Source organism: Sinohyriopsis cumingii, chromosome 4 (genome assembly GCF_028554795.1).
Source record: "Sinohyriopsis cumingii isolate HCF-2022 chromosome 4, ASM2855479v2, whole genome shotgun sequence".
Classification (NCBI taxonomy): Eukaryota; Metazoa; Mollusca; class Bivalvia; order Unionida; family Unionidae; genus Sinohyriopsis; species Sinohyriopsis cumingii.
In genome coordinates, this window is record NC_142964.1 from 81,736,089 (window position 1) to 81,762,866 (window position 26,778).

The 26,778-nt window shown below is 39.2% G+C and overlaps 1 protein-coding gene across 2 annotated transcripts in view; it reads left to right on the forward strand.

Moving 5' to 3' along the window:
* Positions 1-26,778, forward strand: part of LOC149801544 (alpha-galactosidase MYORG-like) — a 90,367-nt gene that overhangs the window by 19,735 nt on the left and 43,854 nt on the right. The window contains exons 1-2 of one of the 2 annotated variants that reach the window (XM_089955743.1): positions 7,222-7,319; positions 8,854-8,910. The gene's annotated coding sequence lies outside the window, so the exon portion shown is untranslated. Of the gene's footprint in view, positions 1-7,221; positions 7,320-8,853; positions 8,911-26,778 lie in introns of those variants that run through there. The other variant, XM_089955741.1, reaches the window with a different exon arrangement.

The following is a 26,778-nucleotide window of genomic DNA, read 5'->3' on the forward strand; positions in this document are numbered from 1 at the left end:
TCGAGATAAAAGTCAAGATACTTGCTATATCTGTCAGAAGAAAGGGCATTGGTCTTCAGAGTGTCCAGACCGTCAAAAAAGAAAAAGAAAACAGGGGCTAAAAAAGACAAAAGTCAAGATACCTGTTATTATTGTAAAGAAAAAGGACATTGGTCTCCAGATTGCCCAAAAAAGAAACAAGAGGAGTCAGAAGAAAAGAAGGATTCTTCAGAAGAAGAGAGGGATTCTTCGGAAGAAGAGAGGGATTCTTCGAAAGAAGAGAGGGATTCTTCAGAGGAAGAAGAGGAAGAAAGAAGACAATTCTATTTAAAAGAAGCAAAGACACAGGAGAAGAAAAGAAGAAGGAAAGAAAATGAGGAAAAAACGGTGAAGAAATTCAAAAAACAGAGAGACTAAACAAGGAGAAAGAAGAAGTCAATGAACTTTTAATTAAAGTGTTCTGTGGTGAATTGTGAATTGGATTGTAAAAAATGGATAAAAGAATACATGAACGATATAAGGTAAGTGTCTTTGAGTTTTGATTTTAAAATAAGAAGCTACACTCACGCACTCATACACAGACACCTACTATAAGGGTAAAATGGGTTGTTTTTTTTTTTTGTTTTTTTTGAGTTATTGGCAATTGAAATTGTATTTCTTTTCGAGAAATGTGGGTGGCCCTGAAAAGGGCCTTTTTATTTTGGTGTAGGGGTGAGTTTAACCAATCAACTTTAACTGCCTTAAGCCTTTGCCACGGCCAAGGCCTACTTCTGATGATTGGGTTGAAATCACTAAGGGTGGTACGATAGGCTTAGTCACAGGGTTGGCGTGTTTAGCTCGGGAAGGTCGTATTCTCTTCGGTCGTGATAAAGAAGTCTGATACATTTGTTTCAGACTTCTTAACTCCGCTAAAATGTCCAACAGTACCGTAGCCGTTTGATTTTCACCCTCTTGTTTCTTTGTTGCTTCTTCTTCTTGTTGTTGTTTTTTTCTTACCTCTTCTTGTTGCTGTTGCTGTTGCTGTAGGAGAAAAGCTTGTTCCGCTTCCTTTTGTCGTTGCATAAATTTCTCCAATTCTTCTTTCTGTCTCTGTCTAAAATTCTCCACTTGCGGTAATGAAGAAGGTAACGAAGGTTCCGGAACAAATTCTTGCGAGGTAAGAAAATCCACAAAATCCCAGTGTACCTCTTCTGAAAGTAAGTCCGGGTTCCCTTGGGCAGTCTCCCCTGCTGGTGCACCTCAATGGATCGTTTTCTGAGTTTCCATCATGTTGAATCACTGTCGCATAGATTGACTGCACACAAGCGCTAACGAATCTATATAGACCACGTGACGTCACAGACTGCTCTCTTCGGATTGGATGCGAGCTGACTGAATTTTGTAACGCGTGTTCGGATTGGTGAATGAATTCAATCCGTTTCAATCCTATCCTGTACCTATAAATAAGCGCAGTTCACTGCATTGATTCACCTATTCTCGTCGCTTCAAGATGTGGACCACAGTTGAGTCATCCACCCTTGTGTCTTCCATGATGTTTAGGACGGACATGCTCACGTATGTCAGGTCCAAGTGGACTGTTGTTGATAGGACAGATACTAGTCAATGGATGAGGAGAGTTTACATAGAAAGACAAGGATGTCTCAAGAGGGTACTTGTGTATGGACCGGCAGTTAGAAGGAGTTTAAGAAGAAGAAGAAGAAGATGTGACAGATGCCATCTATGTTAATATTAATATTAACATAAACCCAAAGGCCCTTTTCAGGGCCAGCCATATTTCTCGAAAAGAGATAGCCTTTCAATTGCCTACCCCTTTTTTAAAAAAATTTAAAAAAAAAAAAAAAAAAAACCCCCAAAAGCCCAAACTCTATTCCCCATGTTAATTTCCCCTTGTCGCTAGACAGACCCACACTATAGTTCCATGTTAAATTCCCCTTGTCGCTAGAGTGACCCACGATTTATTCCCCATGTTAATTTCCCTTGTCGCTAATCTGACCCACGATTTTTCGCCATGTTAAATTTCCATTGTCGCTAATCTGACCCAGGGGTCTCTGTAACGCTAATTCCCATTGTCGCTAATGTATCCCACCTTACTACTAATAATTCCGCCCAAATCAGATACTAAACTAATCGCACATTTCCAACATCGTTGATGAACTCATATGATTCACACCGAACAATGGGAGTTTAACTAAATTCTTCCAAGATACCACCGGACCGATCTGTCCAATGAGAACAGTGCCGAGTCTCGTAAAGAAATGTACTAATAATTTACTATTAGCAGCTCTCAACACACACGTGAGAGTCTATTTATAGATCCTATGTAATTTTACGCTCTTACTATTCCAAAAAAACAGAAAAACAGACCCTGGTCACATAGGTAAATCTACTAAATCTGACTAAAGATAATCATAACAATTTACAGCCATGAATGAAAATTTCAAAAATTCGATTAAATCTTTTACAATTAGTTACAAAATAGTAGAGGGACATAAGACTAGATTGGCTAATTTTTCAAGTAAACAAGATTATATATATATATATATATATATATATATATATATATATATATATATATATATATATATATATATATATATATATATATATATATATATATATATATATATATATATCTATAGACATTATAGAAGAGCCATGATGTAGGAGAAACGTTCATTTCTTGAACAATCTAAGTTGTAAATAGGTAAGATCTATTCCTAAAATTATAATAAGGAGTGCGCTAAATATCATATAGGCCATATATTTTTATGGGAATCATAATATCATTGACTCAGACCCAAATAAATATGTTTACTTTTATTAATAATGATCCTAATATTTAACCCACCCTCCTAGGGAAATATTAACTATCTATTATTTGTTTACAAAATGACGGGCTCTAGTTAGGTACACAAAGAACCTGATTTTGGATACGTTTAAGTACAAAATACAATTATATGTATCATATAATCATGTAGGAAAAACTTACTATGATAAAGCTAAATATAAATATATAAATAAATAAATAAGTAAATAAATAAGAAAATAAAAAAGTAAACAAGAATCCATCGATTTAAATAATGTTAAATATTCTTTCCAAATATCTCCTAATTCAGTTGGAAAACGCGAACATTAAATTGTAGTACAAGCGGACCATTGCATCATATATATTTTAAATACAACAGGAAAGAAAAGCACGGTGTGGCGCTTAACTAAGAAGTGTTAATGAGCAATTTGTAATTCCAGTGATTAATTTAAATAAATAAATCCTCTCAGATTAAAATTGAACACAATAATAATATTGATTCCACTTTGGATGTTAATGTAGGATTGAGTAATTCCAATACTGTACAGACAGTCCAATATAAAAACCGAACACTCCATTGGAGAACCAGGATGAGTGCCAAAAATTCTTTTCCAGACAATTCTGTGGTATAAACAATCTTAAATAGATCCCCCAAATATGTCATGTTAATAGAAATTTCCAGCAAATTATACACACATTTTTTTCTTCTAGAAAATTCTAAGTACACAATCAAGGCTGTATCCATTACTAAAAATTAGTATAGACTTTTATCTTGCGTGACATTAGATATGTAGGCCTAATTCATACCCTCGGTTATGAATAAAGGTCATTCACACAATACAAATTAAATATGTACAACATATAATCATGATCAAAGCCAGCACACAATACAAAGTAAATATACATAAGGCATATTCAGCTGTTTTTAAAACTTGTGCTGTTTTCTTTTAAGATTAAAATCTGAAAAAATATCTGATTTTGAAAAGTCGTTACTTCAGCATGCTTTTAATAATGAACCTTGCTGAAGACCCAGATTTAAGACTCTTGTGGCATGCAGCTAAAAATTGGAGAACCAGAATGTGGGTTTACTTCTTGCATTTTGTGCTGTCCAAGTGTGTTGCTATTGCTTTAATGCTTTAAATGTTTCTACATTTTGCACTTACTTCATTTTATCTTCTAAATATAGTGTAGGTTTTGAGTGCCTTGTATAAAAGTAGTGTTCGTATTTTAGTAAACACCTGTGCATGTAACATAAAAAGTTTGTATATATTAAAGATCAGAACAGTGTTGAGTCTATATTCATAGACATCTTTTGCTTTCTTGGGAGTGGTGAGCAAAGTTATTGTCATTCTTTAAAGTTGGAACACAATCAACTAATTCGCGGGGCCCCGGGTGACTGAGTGGTCTAAAGAGCTCGCCTTTACTGAATACTGCCATCTCACCTTTGTCCACGTGGGTTTGAGTCTCGGCCTAGGCCAATGTGGTGAGAGAGAGAGAGAGCTTGCAAGTAGCTTTCCTTGGCTTTTTTGTTCTTACAGGGGTTTTCCCGGGTTATTCTTCTACCAGTTATACTGGTAGCCATTTATTGCCTATCATGTGCTGAAAAATTGCGTTAAACTCACAACAAAAGAATTAATTCGCAAGAAAAACATACGAATATTAGACAGAGAAGGATACATATTTAAGTATTTTACAAAGTGTTGTGTAAAATCTGAAGACTAATTTACAAAGATGAGAGAAATAGAAAAAAATGAATGTGTTCACATGGGAAGTTATAAAATATTTTAATCCAAGGAATACATGCAATATCTGTGAGAACAAAATATTTAAAACAAAATTCGCGATCGCGATTACTTAGCGGGTAATTACAAATTAAGGAATGCAGTCTGAATATTTTAATATCCAAAATGCGTACGATTGTTTATTCAATGCATGTCTGGTTATGACAGTGAGACATTGATTAAAAATATCCAGATGAACAGGTAAAAATCCTAACAAACGCCGAAGGCCTTTTTATTATTATTGACAGGTTCATCATAAACATCAAAAGAAATAATAGTCCGAAGGACAATCAGATTTTTTTTTATTGATTGGAGCAAGCTTTAGAACAATTATGTTAAACTTTAATAATGAGGAATTTGCTGAATGTTCAAACGGTTTACAAATTAGAAAATAAATGTATTAGGAATGGCAATTACCCATATGAATACACGGATGCCAGTAAAAGGCTGAAGAAAACAGATGTACTTCCTAAAGTAAGGTTGTATTCATTACTTAGCAGCTTATCAATTTATTCCTCCTTGGTATTGTATTATAAAAAGTAAATCAAACTGCCCGTAGTATTAAGTGTAAAAAGTATAGAGAATTGGATAATTAATAAAGTTTTGCTTAGGCACTCTTATAAGGGATAATTTCTTACTTCATTGTAATAATCCATATCGCGAAGTCGTTTAATACTTTCCGGTTATACGACCATTTGTAATTTGCTTGAAAGTGGCTTGATGTTTTGGTAGATAATTGTAACTTTTTATAACTTTATGCAACAAATAAATATTAGTATCATACCGTAGCGACAAGTAGTAAGTTCCCTGAGTAGAGATTTTAAATACTAATAAAATATGGCCTTGTGTATCTACATAACCTGAATTCATCTTCTTTATTTACTATATAGGTCCGTGTCCTTTTTGGTGGCACAGGGGGCAAACTCTATCTTGTTCGCTCCCCCTGTACCATGTTTTCAGACGGAAGCCCAAAACATAGAAGAAGATCGGGATCTTCTTGGCATCTTCTCTGCTTACGTATAGGAGTCTATTTCCCGACTTGATGGGGGCGAAACCCCATACAGTCGCCATTTTGTGTGTAACAACGCTCACTCCTGTCTTCTTTTTGATCTTTTCCACCAATTCTTGGCTATCCACTTCCATGGGGAGCCCCATCACGTTGATTTCCGTCAATCGTGGTTCCATGGTTCTTATAAAGGGGGCTGCTTTGTAGACTTTGGCTGTCATCCCCTTTACGCTTATTTCTTCCTCTTTTAGTAAGGGTATTCCTCCTTTTGGGTAGATCACAAACTTATTTAGACCTCCGTTTTGTAGGGCTTCAATCTTCCCTATATCTATCCCCATAGTGTGAAGTGCCATCAAAACTTCACTTTGTCTTGGCGAGTTGGTGGCGCCTTCGAAATCGATGGTCTGACACCCAGCCGGGTGGTTAACTATCATCCTATTATCTTCATATACAGTATGAAAATATTGTCGGATCTTGGATCTGACTGGTTCGGTTTGACCTTCATCTGGATCCATTTTGTTTTCCTTTTTTTGTTCTATATTATGTGCGTGGGTTACACGATACTATAAATGCGAATTGAAAACTTCTCTATGTGATTGTGTAATTTAGAGCCGGTCAACCCCTTTTACTTTTTCTCTAAATCTTACAGTAATACTACAATAATACTAAATACATGAAACATAAAGTGCAAACAAAACTGTTTGCAGCAAAGACTAGGTGAATTCAAACTCACTCTGCGCTGTCGCATATAATCCCAGCCGTGATTAATAATATGCAGCGGTGCAGAATAATTGAAATGTTATAGTAAATGCAAATATCTAAATTGTAAATAGGTGTTAGTATGAAAAAACAAATGTCCCTTTCTACCTCTCCTCAAAACTTTTCAGTTTGCTTTGTCCTTGCCATTTTCAGACGATTAAACAACACACAATGTACTTCTCAAGAAGGAGTATAAAGTACCCTAAGTACGTGCTTCGTGTGCTTAATGGGTATTCCGGCACTGACTGCAGCTGAATGAAAAGAATTTCGCGGCATGCATGACTCGCCTTCTACTCAGTGGCGTAATCCAAAACCGTGCAAAACCCCTAGAGTAAGACAAAAAGGTCACCGTGACATTTCTTTGTCCGTGGTTAATATTACACAAACACATCTGAATACACTGATTAATTTTTAGGAAAACAAAACAAAGCCAAATGCAAAACTTAACGTAATTATTGAAGCATGAAAAATATGACACTGTGACTTTCATTTTTGAGCATTTTCCTCAAAGGTAAAGTTACCGGTCAATTTTCTTGACTGTACATGCATCTTTGTTAGAGAAAACTAACCGAAATGAAAAAACTAAATTTACGTTGATGCCTAACGCTTATGCAAATAACTACAAGAGCTATCTGTGTCTGGATTAAGCGTAGCAATCTGGACAAAAACTAGGTCTGCGTGTTAGTAATGTCGTAGGCACGTGCATGTGTGCTTGCTGATGAAAACAGAAACCAAACGTCTTTATTCTGTATTTATATATCTCTCTGGATCACACACGAAAAACGCTGGAGTTGTTATACATCTTGATCATCGTAAACCACCGAGAGGCACCAAATTTATGTATGTAAGGAGAGGGACTTACCCAAGGCTTTCAGTGCCAAGACTAAGAGAATCAGAGATTGTTCAACAATCTAGCTGTTGTTAATAACAATCATTCGAAAGGCGCTCGGATTGCAGCTTGTACTAACGGGAGATCTTGTACATGTTTGTAAGTATCTTTGCACAGGCATTACTCATTGGCTAACAGTTAGATACGGAACTTACACATATAATAAAAACTTGCATGCGCACTGACATTGCAACATCTTTACACATGAAAAAATGCACGATCTTGCATGAACTTTGGAATATATATATATATATATATATATATATATATATATATATATATATATATATATATATATATATATATATATATATAATTGTGTTACGCCTGTGAATTTCCTGACATAGGTATGACTTTCGGGCGACAACGGGGACAGTGTTGTCGTAAACAATGCTCAGGTACTGTCTTCAAGTTTATCAAAGTCAGGTGATTTTGATAGATTCAATACAGTTATTATACTCTCTCCCCTTCGACCCGACACCATGGTGTGCCATGGCGGCCCTCCCCTTGTATTTCCTAAAAACCCGCAGCCCATCTGCCCTTGGGCAGACTGACAGAAGGTTATGTCTGCCAGTGTATTCTAGTAACGTACGGTTACATACATACATACATACACATGCGCACACGTGTCGCCTACACAAGCAGAGAGGTCGTATGATACAAATCTGTTGAAAGGTGACCGTCTTGTTTAATCTCATGCTTCCCATTAATAATTAGATAATGTTTGAAGTCAATCTTTAATAATGAATTAGTCAGGATTACATTGCCGTATTTAGGGGTCAAACGCAACATTCAGGTTGAGCGAAATGAAATAGGCAAGATTATATTTAGGGGTCAGATGTAACAGCCAGGATTACGCTTCCTCATTTACGTTGCCTCATTTGGAGGTCAAATTGGATAGGTTAAATTGCCTCATTTAGGGGTCAAATGAAACATAGCAAAACTTAGAGGTCAGATGGACAGGATCATATTGCATCATTTAGGAGTCAAATGAAATAGGATTAGGTTACCTCATTTAGGGATGAAATGAAGTAGTCAGAATTACGTTGCATAGTTTAGGAGTCAAATGGAACATTGCAAAATTTAGGGGTCAAATGAAACAATTAGGATTACGTTGCATCATTCTGGAGTCAAATGAAACAGTCATAATCTTGAGGGGGCCCTGCGCTTCAGGCCTAATGTCGTCTTTATGAGTTTGTCAAGCTATATTCTCCGGTAAATTGGAAACGCTAATACAGGCCCCACGCAGTCATGGTCGGCCCTAGGCTCCGCGTACTCTTAACGCCGCATCTGGGTATACATCAGTTTGTTTCGTTTAAATATTTGATGAGATACGAAGAGCATTTTAAATCTCAGAATTTAATAATGATCTGAAAACGTTTGAGGTGAATTTGAAAACTCTTGTTACATATAACCGATTATGAGAATCTATATACACTTAAATATGTGTGTATGAGCAAACACTAACTAACGCTTAATGGGACAATGTCTTCACATAGAACATTTAAAACCAGCATACCTGATCGGGTATGTTATAAATAATCTATAGGGATCGATAGCTCATGGATAGATGAACCAAACAGACAGTCACGTATACAAACTGAAGGTTGTTTTTTTTTTTTTTTAACACCAGGGGAGCAGAGGTCAGAGGAGAACATACTGAACAGGTCTAAGGCACCATACTTATGTAGTAAGCATTTGAAATCAAATTATACTCTCTCTCTCTCTCTCTCTCTCTCTCTCTCTCTCTCTCTCTCCAGTTGCTTAATGTTAACTTTATTTATTTAGTGTCCATTGCACAACAAGTTCTGTCATCTTAAACGACGTGCTGTCGACATTTCAGAAGTTGACATAATATAGTCTTAGAGTTGAAAGAAACTGGAGAACACAGAGAAACTCGCCGACCCTTGATAAGCCACTGGGGTAAACGTACTTATGATGTGCTTTTTAATGGTGGATGCTTGTGGCCGGGGTGGGGAAGGGTTCGGTTGATCGTCTACTTTTATTTAAAAGTTAAAATAGTTCACATTTCAGCGGAAAGGGGACAAAGTTGTCCATTTTAACAAAACAACATACAAACCCCTTCTCTAAATTAACCCGCGTTGAAAGAATTCAATGTACATCCATACCTTCTATTTGATACGTTTCCGAAAAAAAGCGGATTATTGCAAGTAAGGGCCACAAGATTTAAGGACACCTCCTCAGATGAGTTGAGACTGTGGTTTTGCTGAGTAAAATAACGAGCAAGAAAAATTTGCTAAACGTTGTTTACAATACTATTTGAAATGACAATATATTAAAATCGAACAGAAAAAAATCGAAGGTCACGGATTATTTTATTTAAATGTTAATTACACGTTTCATTTATTGTTTTCTGTTATGATGGAGGTAGAAAGTATATTTTGAGAGAAAGCTTGTTCAGATCACCAGCTATCAGAACTATGTTTTAAAAGATGAGATTAGACAAAGAAGGTGAAAGCAACACAAAGACACAAAGACAAGATAAGAAAGCTATTGTTTTACGGAAGGAAGAAATAACTTAACACCGCTAGTATAAAATTGATATATTGGCTAATTTAATAGCTCAGTTAATGACGTATCTAGATATAATTTAAATGAGAGTGTCTCTGCCTCCCTCCCCAGTCCCATCCCTCCATAGATATATATATATATATATATATATATATATATATATATATATATATATATATATATATATATATATATATATATATATATTATAGAAAGATAATATTTGAACATCAAGGCAAAAAATTTTGCAAGTTGAGTACATAATGTAAAACATCCATACTCGTTAACAGGGGCAGAATCTTTTTATTTTACTTGCTAATTTTCTCTGTATATTTATTATTACTATTTACATTTAAGACTATATCAAATTAAAATAAATAAATATATACGACTCTATGGTCTTAATCTAACTAAAAGAAAAGAGCGAAAACTTACAAGTTTAGTAAAATTCAACAAATAATGTATTTCCCAAGATTACGAAGGGAAAGTTTTAAAAAATCTTACAGTATTGAGAATTAAATCCCAGATGGTCCAAAAACATTATATCACCAGTCCTAACGAATACAGTTCTAATTAAATTCCAACTGATTTCCAAATAAGATCCATCGCTGACTGTGTTGATGTGATGGTAGTCTCGAATGTGCCAATGGCCTGTAGCTGGATAATGTGCAGACATTGTTTTGATAAATAACAGTGATATAATCCAAAAACGTTCTTGTCTTAAATCGCTATAATTCGAAATTAATGGTTCTGTCCAAGAATACTATAGACGGACACTTTGTATTTACAGTGAATTATAATTTCAAGAAATAATTCCGCCCAAATCAGATACTAAACTAATCGCACATTTCCAACATCGTAGATGAACTCATATGATTCACACCGAACAATGGGAGTTTAACTAAATTCTTCCAAGATACCATCGGACCGATCTGTCCAATGAGAACAGTGCCGAGTCTCGTAACGAAATTTACTAATAATTTACTATTAGCAGCTCTCAACACACACGTGAGAGTCTATTTATAGATCCTATGTAATTTTACGCTCTTACTATTCCAAAAAACAGACCCTGGTCACATAGGTAAATCTACTAAATCTGACTAAAGATAATCACAACAATTTACAGCCATGAATGAAAATTTCAAAAATTCGATAAAATCTTGTACCATTAGTTACAAAATAGTGGAGGGACATAAGACTAGATTGGCTAATTTTTCAAGTAAACAAGATTATATATATATATATATATATATATATATATATATATATATATATATATATATATATATATATATATATATATATATATATATATATATATATATATATATATATATATATATATATATATAACAGAAGAGCCATGATGTAGGAGAAACGTTCATTTCTTGAACAATCTAAGTTGTAAATAGGTAAGATCTATTCCTAAAATTATAATAAGGAGTGCGCTAAATATCATATAGGCTATATATTTTTATGGGAATCATAATATCATTGACTCAGACCCAAATAAATATGTTTACTTTTATTAATAATGATCCTAATATTTAACCCACCCTCCTAGGGAAATATTAACTATCTATTATTTGTTTACAAAATGACGGGCTCTAGTTAGGTACACAAAGAACCTGATTTTGGATACGTTTAAGTACAAAATACAATTATATGTATCATATAATCATGTAGGAAAAACTTACTATGATAAAGCTAAATATAAATATATAAATAAATAAATAAGTAAATAAATAAGAAAATAAAAAAGTAAACAAGAATCCATCGATTCAAATAATGTTAAATATTCTTTCCAAATATCTCCTAATTCTGTTGGAAAACGCGAACATTAAATTGTATTACAAGCGGACCATTGCATCATATATATTTTAAATACAACAGGAAAGAAAAGCACGGTGTGGCGCTTAACTAAGAAGTGTTAATGAGCAATTTGTAATTCCAGTGATTAATTTAAATAAATAAATCCTCTCAGATTAAAATTGAACACAATAATAATATTGATTCCACTTTGGATGTTAATGTAGGATTGATTAATTCCAATACTGTACAGACAGTCCAATATAAAAACCGAACACTCCATTGGAGAACCAGGATGAGTGCCAAAAATTCTTTTCCAGACAATTCTGTGGTATAAACAATCTTAAATAGATCCCCCAAATATGTCATGTTAATAGAAATTTCCAGCAAATTATACACACATTTTTTTCTTCTAGAAAATTCTAAGTACACAATCAAGGCTGTATCCATTACTAAAAATTAGTATAGACTTTTATCCTGCGTGACATTAGATATGTAGGCCTAATTCATACCCTCGGTTATGAATAAAGGTCATTCACACAATACAAATTAAATATGTACAACATATAATCATGATCAAAGCCAGCACACAATACAAAGTAAATATACATAAGGCATATTCAGCTGTTTTTAAAACTTGTGCTGTTTTCTTTTAAGATTAAAATCTGAAAAAATATCTGATTTTGAAAAGTCGTTACTTCAGCATGCTTTTAATAATGAACCTTGCTGAAGACCCAGATTTAAGACTCTTGTGGCATGCAGCTGAAAATTGGAGAACCAAAATGTGGGTTTACTTCTTGCATTTTGTGCTGTCCAAGTGTGTTGCTATTGCTTTAATGCTTTAAATGTTTCTACATTTTGCACTTACTTCATTTTATCTTCTAAATATAGTGTAGGTTTTGAGTGCCTTGTATAAAAGTAGTGTTCGTATTTTAGTAAACACCTGTGCATGTAGCATAAAATGTTTGTATATATTAAAGATCAGAACAGTGTTGAGTTTATATTCATAGACATCTTTTGCTTTCTTGGGGGTGGCGGTAGTGAGCAAAGTTATTGTCATCCTTTAAAGTTGGAATACAATCAACTAATTCGCGGGGCCCCGGGTGACTGAGTGGTCTAAAGAGCTCGCCTTTACTGAATACTGCCATCTCACCTTTGTCCACGTGGGTTTGAGTCTCGGCCTAGGCCAATGTGTGTGAGAGAGAGAGAGAGAGAGAGAGAGAGAGAGAGAGAGAGAGAGAGAGAGTGAGCTTGCAAGTAGCTTTCCTTGGCTCTTTTGTTCTTACAGGGGTTTTCCCGGGTTAGTCTTCTACTAGAGTAGTGAAGGGGGGCACTTTACCGTCAATGGGAATTAGCATTACAAGACCCCTTGGGCAAGATTACCGTCAAGGGAAATTTAACATGGAGAAAAATCGTGGGTTAGATTACCGTCAAGGGAAATTAACATGGAGAAAGAAAAAATCGTGGGGCACTTTAGCGTCAAAGGAAATTAAACAGGGTGGGCCTTTATAGCGTCAAGGGTTTTCACTAAAGTTGGCCTTTATAGCGTCAAGGGGAATTGAACATGGGATTTTTTTTTATATTTTTAAAAATTTTTTTAAAAAAGGGGTAGGCAATGGAAAGACTATCTCTTTTCGAGAAATATGGCTGGCCCTGAAAAGGGCCTTTGGGTTTTCTTCTTCTTCTAATTTCTTCTTTTCCTCCACCAAGTTCTTATTTTATCTCCTACACTCTTCTTCTCTTTCTTTTTTTTCTTCTCCTCCTCTTCTTTCTTCTTCTCTTCCTCCTCTTCTTTCTTCTTCTTTTCATTTTCTTCTTCTTTTTCAATTTTTTTCGTTCCAATTGCATATTCTTATTCTTTCCTCTTCATCCTCCTTCTCCTCCTTGATCTCTTTCATGACACCACTAATCTTGTCCTTTGCTTTCCTTAAGTTATTAATTTCCATCTTCACACGATGGGGACTATAGGAATAATGGTCTTCAACCAGTCTTAATAGCATCTGTTCCATTATTCCTAAGTTGTCTAAAACGTCTTGCAAGGTTTGTATTTTGTCGATTTGGTTTGACGCCATCTTCGTTTTATTCTTTGCAGAATGGTTTGAACAACGAACACTATGGGTTCTTATAGTGAAAGCGCGAACGTGAAGGAAAACATCCCCCTAATAACATAAATTTGATCTTACCTAGATCATGACTAACATCGCGCGGACGTGAAGGAAAACATCCCCACTTTTCTCATTTCTTATAATATAACCCAAACTATACTCTCCACATACGCTAATAAACAATAAAGAAACCCATAATCTACTATTCACGCAAACTTACTTTATTAGTTACTAACACAAACACAAACACACAATCACATACACTTCCACTATTAATAAAGAGTTAGTGTTTATATTCACACTACTCTACCTACACACATTGGCTAATCGATCGTTATTTCTTTTCTAGAGTATTGGGTAGCCCTGAAAAGGGCTGTTTTGTTTGGAACTTCATGGACACCTGGTTAATGGTGGCACCTTCCAGGCCTGGCGCCACATACACATCTTATCCCCCAGTTACTTTTTACCTTTTGGGGGGAGAGAGCAGAGGCAGGATATGTCGCTTCAGAATCCCAATTTTCGCTCTCTGGGATTTTGAAATTTCTTCTCTCCTTTTCCTCCTCCTCTTCTTTGTTTCTTCTTTCCTCTTTATATCTTCTTTCTTCTTCTTTATATCTTCTCTCCTCCTCTTCTTTGTTTCTTCTTTCCTCCTCTCTTATTCTTCCCTCCTCGACAATGGCTTCCGCGGCCAGTTCATTTAATATGCGCCTGGCATATTCCAGATGCACATGAAGTTCCAACAGTTTCTCCAGTCTCGTGTTCATTTTTGGTGTTGATCAATCAATAAGGGTAGCTGGACTGCCGAACGAGTTTCAATTTATACTGAAAGCGCGGACGTGAAGGAAAACATCCCCTAATAACATAAAATTCATCTTACCTAGATCATGACCAAAAAAAACAACAACGCGCGGACCTAAAATAAACACTCACCCACTTTTTTATGCTACCCATCACTATTGTAAAATTTTTTATAAATCACTTCAATAGACTATCACATAAGCAAAGCAATCCAATCTAACCCCAAATATACACCTCACACACCAAAAAGACATCATTTTAATCTACTATCCACACCAACCTACTTTATCACTTACAAACACACAATCCTATACACAAACACATACCCTCACATTTTTTAAGAAAGAGTTAGTGTTTATTTTCACACTACTCTACCTACACACATTGGCAAATTGATGGTTATTTCTTTTCTAGAGTATTGGGTAGCCCTGAAAAGGGCTGTTTTTTTGTTTGCTATGGCATTCTTTTTTAGTTTCTAAGAATGCGATGTCCTCTGAGGATTGACTTTCTGGCGATAGGTCTGCTTCTTCGGAAAGAGAAGAAGAACTCTTTGGTGTCGATACGGCAATCGACAAAACCTCTGTCAGCTTCAGGTTGTTGCTGCTGCTGTTGCTGCTGTTGCTGCTGTCTCTGAAGTCTGTACTTCTCTGTCCATTCTTCTTTTTTCCTGTTCATTTCTTCTCTGAAGAGCTCTTCTATCAGGTCTTCAGTGATTTTTAACATTCTCACATTCTCTATCTCTTCTGGCTTCGGTATCAGACTGTGTCTGACCCTATGCAAATTCACGTAGGCTTCGTTGAGCTTAGCTAGTTTGGAACACATCTTCTTAGAAGGATGAGTCGACAATGGATGGTTAGACTGGGAACAACCCCTGTTCTTAAAGTCAAAGCGCGGACGTGAAGGAAAACATCCCCCACACGGTTTTCGAGTCGCAACGTTCAGTGAGTGTCATGAGAGGGATAGTAAGAAATGAAAGAGCATCAATCCAACATTCTTATAGCTAAACAAAAGACAAAGGCATTTTTTCAAAACACAACATTTTTTATTCAAAAATCACTTAACACTAAATAACAACATTTCTAACATTTTTTAACAATAATCCAACACTATAACATCAAACAATTTTTTTCAAATCACAAACATTTTTTTCTCAATGGACCATCTACTTTAAACAGGGCTGACAACGTTGTGAATGAAATTGTGATTTCCACTGTTGGAAATCATTAGGCCATTGATGGACACTACGTTTCCTAGCTTGAGACAAAAGATAAGCATAATGGTCACAAAACCATCTATCTACTTTCACATCATTTCTAGCAGAAGAACGAGGATCGAAATGAGTCACTAAATGTTCTAAGGAATAGCCCAGGCTGCGATGATGCAGAAAATACACACAATATTGTCCACACACCAAGGAATCTGTGCCTTGTAATTTCACATTATTGAATCGGGTGGTTTGAGCATTTCTTCTCATAAAGTCAATGATATCGTCTTCCAAAGGGGGCAATCCGTACGAATCGAAATATTCCACACATCCTTCTTGAGGAAAGTAGACGGCTACCCAGTGGGTTCCTGGGAGATGACTATCGTCCGTGTTGATCACGTAAGCTCGATGGTCTTTAGGTTTGCGATGAGGGAGTTCATCTTTAGCACAGACGACAGGATTCCAAGAAGCCGTATACGAACTGTGGTTCAAAAGGTAATAAAGTTCCCAGGTATCCATTTGTGTTGTTTTCTTCTTCACAGGTAATAATAAGTCGTCAATTCGATCCTGACTTTTTGCTTGAAAATGTCTGACGAATAAACGGTTATTCGTTCTGTTTCCTCACTCTGATTCAGGAGAGCTTCGATACGATGGATCTCTTGAGTGGTTAATGGTGGACAAGAATGTTCACGCAAGTCTTTATACCACTGGTGCAACACGTCTTTGTTCGAGATGAGACTCCAAGCATCGTCCAGATACTCGTCCAATTTTTCTTCTTGACTCAACATCAGGCATTTATCGTGTTCAATTTGACTGGGATGATCGTTTTGACATCCATAACAATTTTTCTTGATCAATTCCGTCATTTTGTCGACCAAGTGTTTGGCAAAACAGGAGACTAAATGGGCTTCTTGTTCTGGCCATCTCGATTTCATCATGATCACTTCTTCTTCCACGGTCTCCTTACATTCCATGTCCAAAGTTTCTCCACTAGGTAAAGAGGGATAACAATCTTCCATGGCTTCTAGTAATCTAGAATGACTTCTCTCAAACTGTTGATTTCTATGGTATTATCAAATTCGGCATACAGGATGACGTTCACCGTTACATCAGGGTCTCGGTTTGCAAACTGAATTTCCACACGAATTTGGCCGGATTTTATAGGGTGGAAATGTCCCTCGTCGCTGCCTTGGTCTGGAGTGAAATCGAAAGCCCACAAAGCATAACCTCCTGCGTAATCCTCGTACGTAATACCGTGACTGGTGTTGGTTCCTAACTGGCCGGTGGCTTCGTACAGGGACAAGTACGATCTCAAGTAATTCTTCTTCTCAAAGTCAGGTTCGAAAGGTCGGGTACACAAGGTCTTGCCATCGCGACTGACTTCGATCTTGGACACGCCAAAATGTTGAAAGTAGAAAGGATTTTTTTCGACAGCTCCGTTGAAGGCTGTATTCTCGACGATACCAACGATCAAACGTTTGGGTAACTGTCCTTGGAACAGATGATCTTCGATCATGGATCGCTGTCCCTTGGGAATGGTGAACGTTTTCACTTCCACGCGTCGTATGGGATACTTGGCGGTCGTTCTGCTCAACGTCTGACTGATGTCGTTTCCCACTTTAGGTAACACTTCCACACGGCGTACGTAGAGCCAGGCTTCCTCGATGACAGTTTTGCAAACAGTAGTACCTATCAAATGGAAAGCGGCACTGCTACGATTCAGTCTCAGGCGAACATTCACCCCGTTTAGCAAATATTTCTCTTGCAACCACATGTCCAGATGTAAACGATCCATCAGTTCTAAACTTTGTCCGTTTTTGATTTTGTCTCTTCGTTCTACAAATCCGTCATTGTTTGGTGTTTTGCTTGCATCAGTTTCGAATCTTTCAAACTGGCCTGCTTCGTCAGCTTCCCATAGCACACAGGCATTGAGATGAGTGTTCTTGGCATCTATTCCGTACGTCAAGAGATTTTCCAGGTACGCTCGATAAGGGTAAGTATCCATGCTGCTGCTGACCAGTTTGTTGTTCAAGTACAAGTTCACTCCGCTAAACAAGGAATGCATGAAATTGTTGACGGGAGCTATTACCTCATCGCCATCTAGGGTCGAATTGTCCTCATCGACAACTTTGACTTTCAAGTACAAGTAACTGCTATTCAGATCGATGTAATCTTCGGGCTGTCCTTTGATTTCAAACTCGATGGGAGCTGAGGCTGTCAATGAGGAGACGGGGTGAAATTCCACCCACTGGGATTCTTGCATCGTCATCATGGTGGGGGGCATGGCAAACAGATCCAGTTCCGTCTTGGAACAGGCGCATGACTCTCGGTGCATCATTTTTTTGTTCTGTTCTTTCTCAATAATCGAAAACGTCTAAGTCTCGAACGGTTCTTCTTTTCTTGGCCTTTCTCGCTTGAAGTCTGGTGAAAGGGTGTTTTCTTCGTCGTCTCTTTCTGCCTTGTCCTTGCTGAATGCCTGACTCGGTAGCGTGCAGGGCATTTATAGGTGTGTCTCGTCGGCCTAAAATGTCTTTGCCCGTTTGTAACAAGACATTTTTGCCTGCCCTCATGAAGGCTTCTTTAGGGTTTTGTTTGTCGATGATGACATTTTGGAGAAATTCTTTGCCTTGCGTCAGTGCCGCATCTTTCAAGGCGTGCAATCCGCGTGTCACCATCGGTTTCAACACCGGAGCCACCGAACGAAAGGCCGATTTTAACATATCTCCTAAGCCGTGTCCTCGCTGTCGAGCAACTCCTCGGTACACTGGATACATGACTTAAGAGTCGTGAGAGAACCGTTTTCGAAAATGGAGTTTCACCGTGACTTTTCCTTTGGTGAATGGAATATTTTGTCCCAAATCTCCTTTTATAGCAATGTTGACCGTGTCCAAATACGACTTGCTGACAGGCAAATAGTGAGGATGGACAAATTCGCGGTGGACGTGGTAAGTGTTTCCACCTTCTTCGTCAGCGTTCGTGGCAGAATCCACTTTGAAAGGAATGACACGCAGTAACGGTACGGAGGTGTGTCCCACCACGTTGTACTCCACCACATCGGAATACACGAACATCAAATTCAGTCCTTGGTTCAGTTCTACCGGGGCACGAAATAACTTGCTAAAAGACTCGTTGTCGTAAACGATGGGTAATTCGTTTTTCTTGAGCATGGTCTTTCTCATGTCCATGTCTCCGCCCAACATGTCAAACAATTCAGGACAAAATAAAATGGACAGGATTTTACTTCGTTCAAATTTCATCAAGAAGCGACGAGCTGCTTTGTGGTACTCCATGGTGACACTTTTGTTGACATGCTCTAAAGCTTTCAGAAACACGACATTAAACCTGGAGGTTATGGTGCTGACCAAATGTTGACCACTAAAATAATAGCCTGGGGGAATGAACAAGTGATAGATGGTGTACTTTTGTGCACGGGTTTTCTTGTCATATTTGACATTGCTATCCATCCACTGTTGCATTTGCTAGTCATGAACTTCCACATCAAAAAAATTTTGATTGGGAAGGACATTGAGGACTTGGGTCGGGTGAATCATTTCCACTAAAGCCACTTCCCAATGGGCTTCGTGATCTAAGGGGATGGCTTGAGGTAATTTGGCCGTGTAACAGCACAACGTGTTGTTGGGAAACACCTCCATGGAACTGTCACTGGGTAAGGTCAAGTAAAATTGGTTTTCGTGACTCATAATTCTAGAGTTCTGTGGCTGTCCGAGGGGATATTACTGGACGTCAAAGGCGTGTCTCCGTCCAAAATGGGGTTCTGGTTGTGGTTGTGACTGGCACTGGCACTGGACACAAGGTTCCCGGGGTTCCCGTTCGAGGAGAATTTCAGGGAGGGATTGGGAAGCAGGTAACCGATGCAACTGCTCAATAAAATGGTCCACAATTGTTTGTCTCCTTGTTGCAAACTCAAATTGGCGATGGCTGCCCCGATGACACAATACACCACGAAGATTTGGCAGAAAAAGACGATTTGCGTTTTAGGCACACGTTCTCCACACCACACCCACAAGGGTTGTTTTTGTAAATCTTGCACAGAAGAACTAGGGGAAGAAGGAGTGGTCGACGTAGCTGCGTCTGCTGTGTGAAAGGGCATGATGGTCACTTCTTCTTTTTATAGTCGATGACTTGCGAAGCGTCGATCCAAGAATCGAAACTGGGTGGATATCCTTTCCAACGTACTTTGACTTCTTTGACACGTCGTTTGCCCACTTTACGGGTTCTGCGTTCGAGAATGCTTTCGATGTCGTACACGTCGTCTTCTTTTTTGGTGACACGTTGTAACTCGGGCAAATAAAACGTTCCTTTGAGCACTTCTCCGTTCATGTCTTCCAATTTATAGACGGCAGGATGACGGCCATGCACTCGTCCAGTAACGCGAAACAATTCGGTCGTCCAGTTAGGTAAGTAACCTTTGTCGAAAGTGCGTTTGGTTTTGCCAATGCGCACCCAATCTCCTACGGTCAATTCTCCACTTTTCTTGGGGACAGCCCTCGTCGGGGACGTACCGAACAGGCGCTCAAACACCAGCACTTCGTTGTCGGGAGTCACGTCTTGCGGGGCACGTCCGATGCTTCGATGGTAAGATTGGTTGTACGCTTGTACCAGGTGCGGTAAGATGTCGATGTACTTCAGAGTGTGGTGATGCGTAAAATATTTCCACATGCGTTCTTTCAAAGTGCGTTGAAAACGTTCCACGATGCTGGCTTTGGTTTCGGGATTATCGGTGGTAAAAAAATGAATGTCACGTTTCTTTAATTCGTTTTGGAAAGCTTGGTTCAGAAATTCGGTGCCTTTGTCCGTTTGCCATCGAAGAGGGTGACGACCGCTTTGTTTCAACACCCGTTGCAGGGCTCGCACTAACTCGCTGCTGGATTTGGAAGTCAAGGGCACGACCCAGGCAAATTTGGAAAAGACGTCGATGACACAAAACAAATATTTGTAGCCACGATTGTAGCTGGCCAAATGAGAGACATCGGCTAAATCGGCTTGCCATTGATGATCGATGCCTTCCACTCGGGTGCGACTTCTGGCAAACTTACGTCGAATGGGTTTGTGTAAAGTGTAGGTAGCTTGTTCTTGTAACCATCGTTGCACTTGAGGTAAACGGAGACTTTTCAGTCGCGTTTTGGCAGCACGATACAATTTTTTAACTCCTGCGTAACCTGCAGGATGCGAGGGATCGTAGTAAATGCTAGCTAAGACTTTTTCCATTTTTTTTGTGTTCATTGGTGTCTTAATAAGGCACCCACTCTTGGAAGAGGCTACTCTTTTTCTCTTGAGGTATTTTCTTGGATTGCAAGGCTTTGCGTGTGCGACCAGCAATAGGTGTCGAAGAGGAGGAGGATGTCTGAGCAGGGGATATCGGTTCTTGTTTCACTTCTGTCTTCACTTCTGTCTTCACTTTCTTTTTCTCTTGTGAGGAAGAAGGGGTGGCCATCATCTTTTTAATCCATCCAATTCTGGAGGTAGGTGGTGTTGTTAACTTGCGTACTTTTTCTGGTGGAGTTTGAAACCCTTCTTCTTCTTCTTCTTTTCCTTTTTCTGTCTTGGTTACGGGTACTGGTGGTACTGGTACTGGTACTGGTACTGGTGATGGTGCTGGACTTTTCATCAAGGTCTTAAAATCTTTCAGAGTGGGTAGAGCTGTTTCGTCTAAAGCTTTCTGGTGAAAGAGTTGCAGTCGTTGCAAGAGTTGACCGTACTTTTGCGATTTTTCTGTTTCGGACAAATCTTGGCGATCCATCAAGGACTGCAATTCGTGTTGTAACTGGGACATCTCGCTCAAATTGGGATTGGGAGGTAAATGCGGGGTGCGTTGTTCTTGCCACCGATGGTATTCCATCCATCGTTTGTAAGGCACTAAAGCTAGTTTTCGTCCTTCCATGGGGTTGTCAGGGGTCGATTCTGAGATCTTGGGACTTCCGAAGGCCTTTTTATCTTGCTCCCACCAGTCCTCCCAACATGGTTCCCAAGACTCCTTTCAGCATGGGGCGTAACAAGAGAGGTAAAATGCCTCCACGTTGGACCAACATCTTCTTTTTTTGACGAATGGGAATTTTCTTTTGAACCATTTTCCGAAGAACGTGACGATGTTTGCCTAAGCATTGTTTCTGGTGTTTGGACAAAGGGATCGTGCCTTTCAAAACGTTCAAACAACATTCGCACACGGTATCGATGACCTCTTTGGAGGCCGTTTGAATGAGTTTTTTTCGTAGGGGTGGAGAAGCTTTGGACAGGACAGATAACAGGTCCCCATGTTTGGCTAAACGTGGTGGTAGTCCTTTCCTTTTCTTTCCTTGGGGTTTTCTGGAGGGTGACATCTTTGAGTCTTTAGGAGCACCTAAAAACACTGATACCCTACTCGGTCACAGGCCTTTTTTATACTGGAACGCGTCGCCACTGATTGTCTTTACGTTTTATCAGTTTGAGGACAGGCATGACACGTCGTGCAGGGGTACGTAACGGACTAAATCGAGCCAGTTCTTGCTTGGACAAATCCAGTAAACTTTGTAACATGCCCGATCTTTCATGGACTTTGATTTTGGGAGAAGGTACTTTGTGAGCAGCAGCCACTGCCGCTAAATTGGAAGGTCCTGCCACTGGGGAAGTTCTTTTGGGGGTCATCAACGGAGAAGTTCTTGGTGTGATCAACGTCTCCAAGTACTCTTCAGTTCCTGGTGACATCAACGGAGAAGTGGACAAACGTGAGGCTGCCGGAGACGCTGTGGCAGGTCGTGGTTTGCGAGTGTCAGGTTGCGTCCTGGCCGAAGTGCCTCTCTTGCGACTAGTTTTCTTCTGTGGACTTTTCTTTTTCTGAGGACTTTTTCTCTGTTTCTTTTTCTGGGTGCTTCTTTTCTTTTTCCGGGGTGGTGTCTGGTAAGAGGAGGGTCCTGCCACTGGAGAAGTTATTCTTCTTGGGGACTTGGTCTTTTTCTTTTTCTTCTTGGGGCTTTGTTGAACTTTTGTCTTGGGGATAACTTTGGGGGCATTAGGATCCCATCTTAAGAGTGAGCGAATGATGACCCCTCCTAGAGTACCGCTCCCTCCAGGTTTCAAAATGATTTGTTTTTTGGTTTGAGTGTCGATGCGGGGATCGGCCAGTTGAACCAAAGCGACTTTGTTTCGATCGAAAAAGCGTTGGGTTTGATGAGGAATCTGAATGATTCCTTGGAGTAATTGACGTGCCGTCACCGTGAACCATCGTAAGACTTCTTTGAGACTAGCTTCTAAGACACGGGCTCGTGCTTGTGGATCTTTTTCTCGACTGATGCCATACAAGGCACGAATCAATTTGACGGGAAGATGCGACTGAAGGGACGTCATGTTCACACTGTGTGAGACAGACGAAAAAGGGTCTGAGGTTTTTATAGATTTTTTTTCATGGGAGGAGTGAAATGAAGTCGAGGACGGAGACGTTTACAGGACAGGCCCTCCGTCTTGGCACCAGTGGTGAAACAAGTGGGTACGAAATCGCAAATCCTCGGGGGTTGTAGGTTTCAAATCGACGAGTAAATAGGCGTGTGGCGTTTGAGTGGCATCGTCGTACGCCTGAGTCAGCCAAGGCGTTCCTAACTGTTTGGCTAAGACTTGCACTTGCGATTTATCTCGAGGGCTTTTAAACAAGACCACGTAATGCGCATTGAGACTGATGGTGCGATGGGCTTTACTTTGTTGAAACAAATTTTGGGTGATGTAAACGACACTGGCATTACGGTGATGCCCTTTGCGCGTAAACCACAATTTAATTTCTTCTTCGTCTTCTCCTAACATGTCGTCGAAAATGACCAAATGGGTTAGACGGGAGTCAGAGACGATGCCATCGTCTTCTTTAGGAATGCCTTCCACAAACACGATGGAATCGCCTTGACTTTCTCGCAAGAGGCTGTACGCCGATTGCCACTCTTTGTAACACCACACGATCCGTTGAGGGGGTCGATCGATCAAATGATGTTTATGTTCGATCAAACGTTTGACGAATTCGGTTTTGCCTGAACCGCTAGGTCCAGCAATGAGCATGTTAAAGGGATGGCGAAGATACAAAGCCTCCCAACTGGCACGATCTAAGTGTTCGTCGATGACTTTGACAGTAGAGGAAGAGGGAGCAGAGACAGCAGAGGTAGCCATGGTGTGAGAAATGTCACTTGTGACACGAAAAACAAACAAGACAAGAGTTTATATACTTTTTTCAGAACACGTTTATTGAATGTTTCAAATATGAACACGAAAGAAAAAAATACATACAACCCAAATAGTGATGTACAGGAATAAAAAACACATCAAAACAATCAAAGTGGAATATAAACAAGTGTCTGTACAACATGTTTTGGGTAACGAAGATGTCCTAGGGACAGTGTGTAATGTTCTTACAGTCTCTACATGAGGTATTGTCACACAAGTGTCCTCCCGGAATGACCTTTCAGGCCTGTCCATGACAGTCCTGTCCTGAAGCGAGTGGTTGTTCTCGGTGACGGGTTCTTCTGGCACCGTCACTAACACAGGTTGAAAAGTAACTTTTTTCCTTGAACAACTCTCGTGCATACTGGGCCACTTCTTGGGCCCAAGCCTCAAAACCCCCCTTTTTCCAATCACGAACATCTGTCCAATGGGGGTGTAAGTCACAAGCTACACACACATCGTCATACACGTCTTGGGTAGCTAAAAGTTGACGAATCTTTTTTTCCTGTTGAGGTCGAGAAGTATCCAGATGAAAACGCAAGGCTTTGAGCAAAAGGAGTTTTTCGTGACCATTTAAGGCCATGGAGGTGGTAAGTACTGATCGTAAAGAGTCCACAAAGAATCAGCTGGTAAACGAAATCCCAGAAAACAAGTCACTAAGACACACACCACTTGTCGTCCCAAATTGAATGGATACAGTTCTTGTAATAATTGATGGTAATGATCCACGGTTTGAATATGGTCATTGAGTTCCTTCCACGGAATCTGTTGAATGATATGTGACATAATCCGTGGCATGGTAACTTGATTTTATAGTGTCTTTGTTTCGGAAGCAATAAAGGTAATTTCTAACCAAACACGTTCGTTCTCCAGTAGGGAATTTAAATGTTACACACTGTAACTGAAACGTCAGAGTTTGTCTAGATGTTTCGTCTTTTTCTAAGCAGATTCCATGTAACAAATGTTGGTAATCCTTTAACTCGTCTTCCTCAATACGTTGCAGTAAGTGAATCTCCAAGTAACCAAAATTACGAACGTCTAGCCCATCATCATTCATATACTGAAAGTATTCAACAAGGTCTGACCAGTGAAAAAATTTCTGACGAATCAGTCCTCTTATACCATTCAGGTACCAGTGGTTAAAGATCTGGTGACGTAACGGATGCAATTGTTCTTTACGTTTCACATGTATTTTCACCAACTCTCGATAAATCCTTTCTCTCAACTCCTCAGGCAAGCCCAAAATGTACTCTTGTAAAGTATCCATAATTATATACACTGTTTTTGGAATCGTTGGGTGGTGACCAATAGCCTCGTTTAACTTTGTGCCTAATGTAATATCCACTCATAATCAGTCTTCTTGTACTTTGGAACAGAGCATAATTTAAAAACGGATGAATCACTTTGAGTTTGCGTTTCACTTGTATTTTGATCAGTTCTCGGTAAATGCGTTCTCTCAACTCCACAGGCAAAGCACGAATGTTCTCTAGCAAAGTATCCATGAATAGGTCATACTAAATCCTCTTTGGTCTGACACAAGAAATGTACTCTTTGCACAAACATGGTTTTACTTCAGTGTCGAATTTAAATCGTTGAGTCACTAATCTACACATTACAATTCGTTCAGAAGTTTCCTCTTTCACCAAGTTGACATTGCGTGAAAGATGTTGGTAATTCGTTAACTCTTCCTCTGGAATTCGATGCAGTACGTTTACAATGATGTAACTACAATCGTCCATACCAAACCAATCCTTTTTAAAACTAGAGGATCGTTGATCAATGTCTGTCCGATGGAACACTTTCAATTGAATCAATCCTTGTATAGCCTTCAGGTACCAGTGGTTCAAACACCGGTGACGTAACGGATGCAATTGTTCTTTACGTTTGACTTGTATTTTAACCAGTTCTCGATAAATGCGTTCTCTCAACTCCACAGGCAAAGCACGAATGTTCTCTTGTAAAGTATCCATGAACAGATTATTATGGTAAGAAGTTACTTCAATGTCTCGGTCCCACTAAGGGTAAGTAATGACAATTCGGTGACCATCGAGCATGTTCAACGTAGGCCGAATCTTGCGGTTCCCAGTGGTGAAGTGACACACCGCAACTGAAGCACTTGACTTTATCTCCTTCGCCCAAGTAGAAAAATCCGGCTCTGGCTAATTCTTCGGGGGTCGGTCCTCCCAGATACTTTGGCCATTTTCCTTTGAACGATTGAAGACGATTTTCAAAGTCGCAGTATTCCGACAAACGCACAGGGAACGAATATTCGTTTTTCACAGGTTCGTTTCGATGAGGGTTGGGTGACAGGAACAGGAGTTTGCTGAGGGCTGGATGACATCCGTAGGGGGGTAGACCTGAAGGTGAACATTCCCCTTTAAAACGAAACCCAGTAAAATGTCCAAGAGGACGAGCAGCATCGCTTTCGCATCCCACAGGTTTGACACGCACAGCATCACTTTCCATGATAGGGGTAGGGGCACTAAAGTTCCCATGATGCTTTACGGCATCGCTCAGGTCACAAGGTACAGCATCGTATCCATCGCAAGGCTCACAATCGCACTCGTCTGCAAACTCCGTTACGCAATTACAATGGTAACCACATGGACAATCGCAGTTTCCTTCCGGACATTTTCCGTCGCAATGTCTGGGTCTTATCCATCCAATATTAGTCACACTAGAGGAAGATACAACTTTTTTACAATCCCCAAACTGGAACGATGTCTCTTTCAAAGTATTCATCTTGTTCGCTCGGTCTTGGTAGTCCCAATGAACTATCGATCTTGTCTAGGGTTCCTTTTTTATATACAGACCAATACCGACGTGACCGTACGGTAAGGTGAAGTGATTGGGAAGTCGCACTCGCTTCTGGTATACAATTTGATAGACTTTTTCCAAGGGTCGACTGACGATGTGG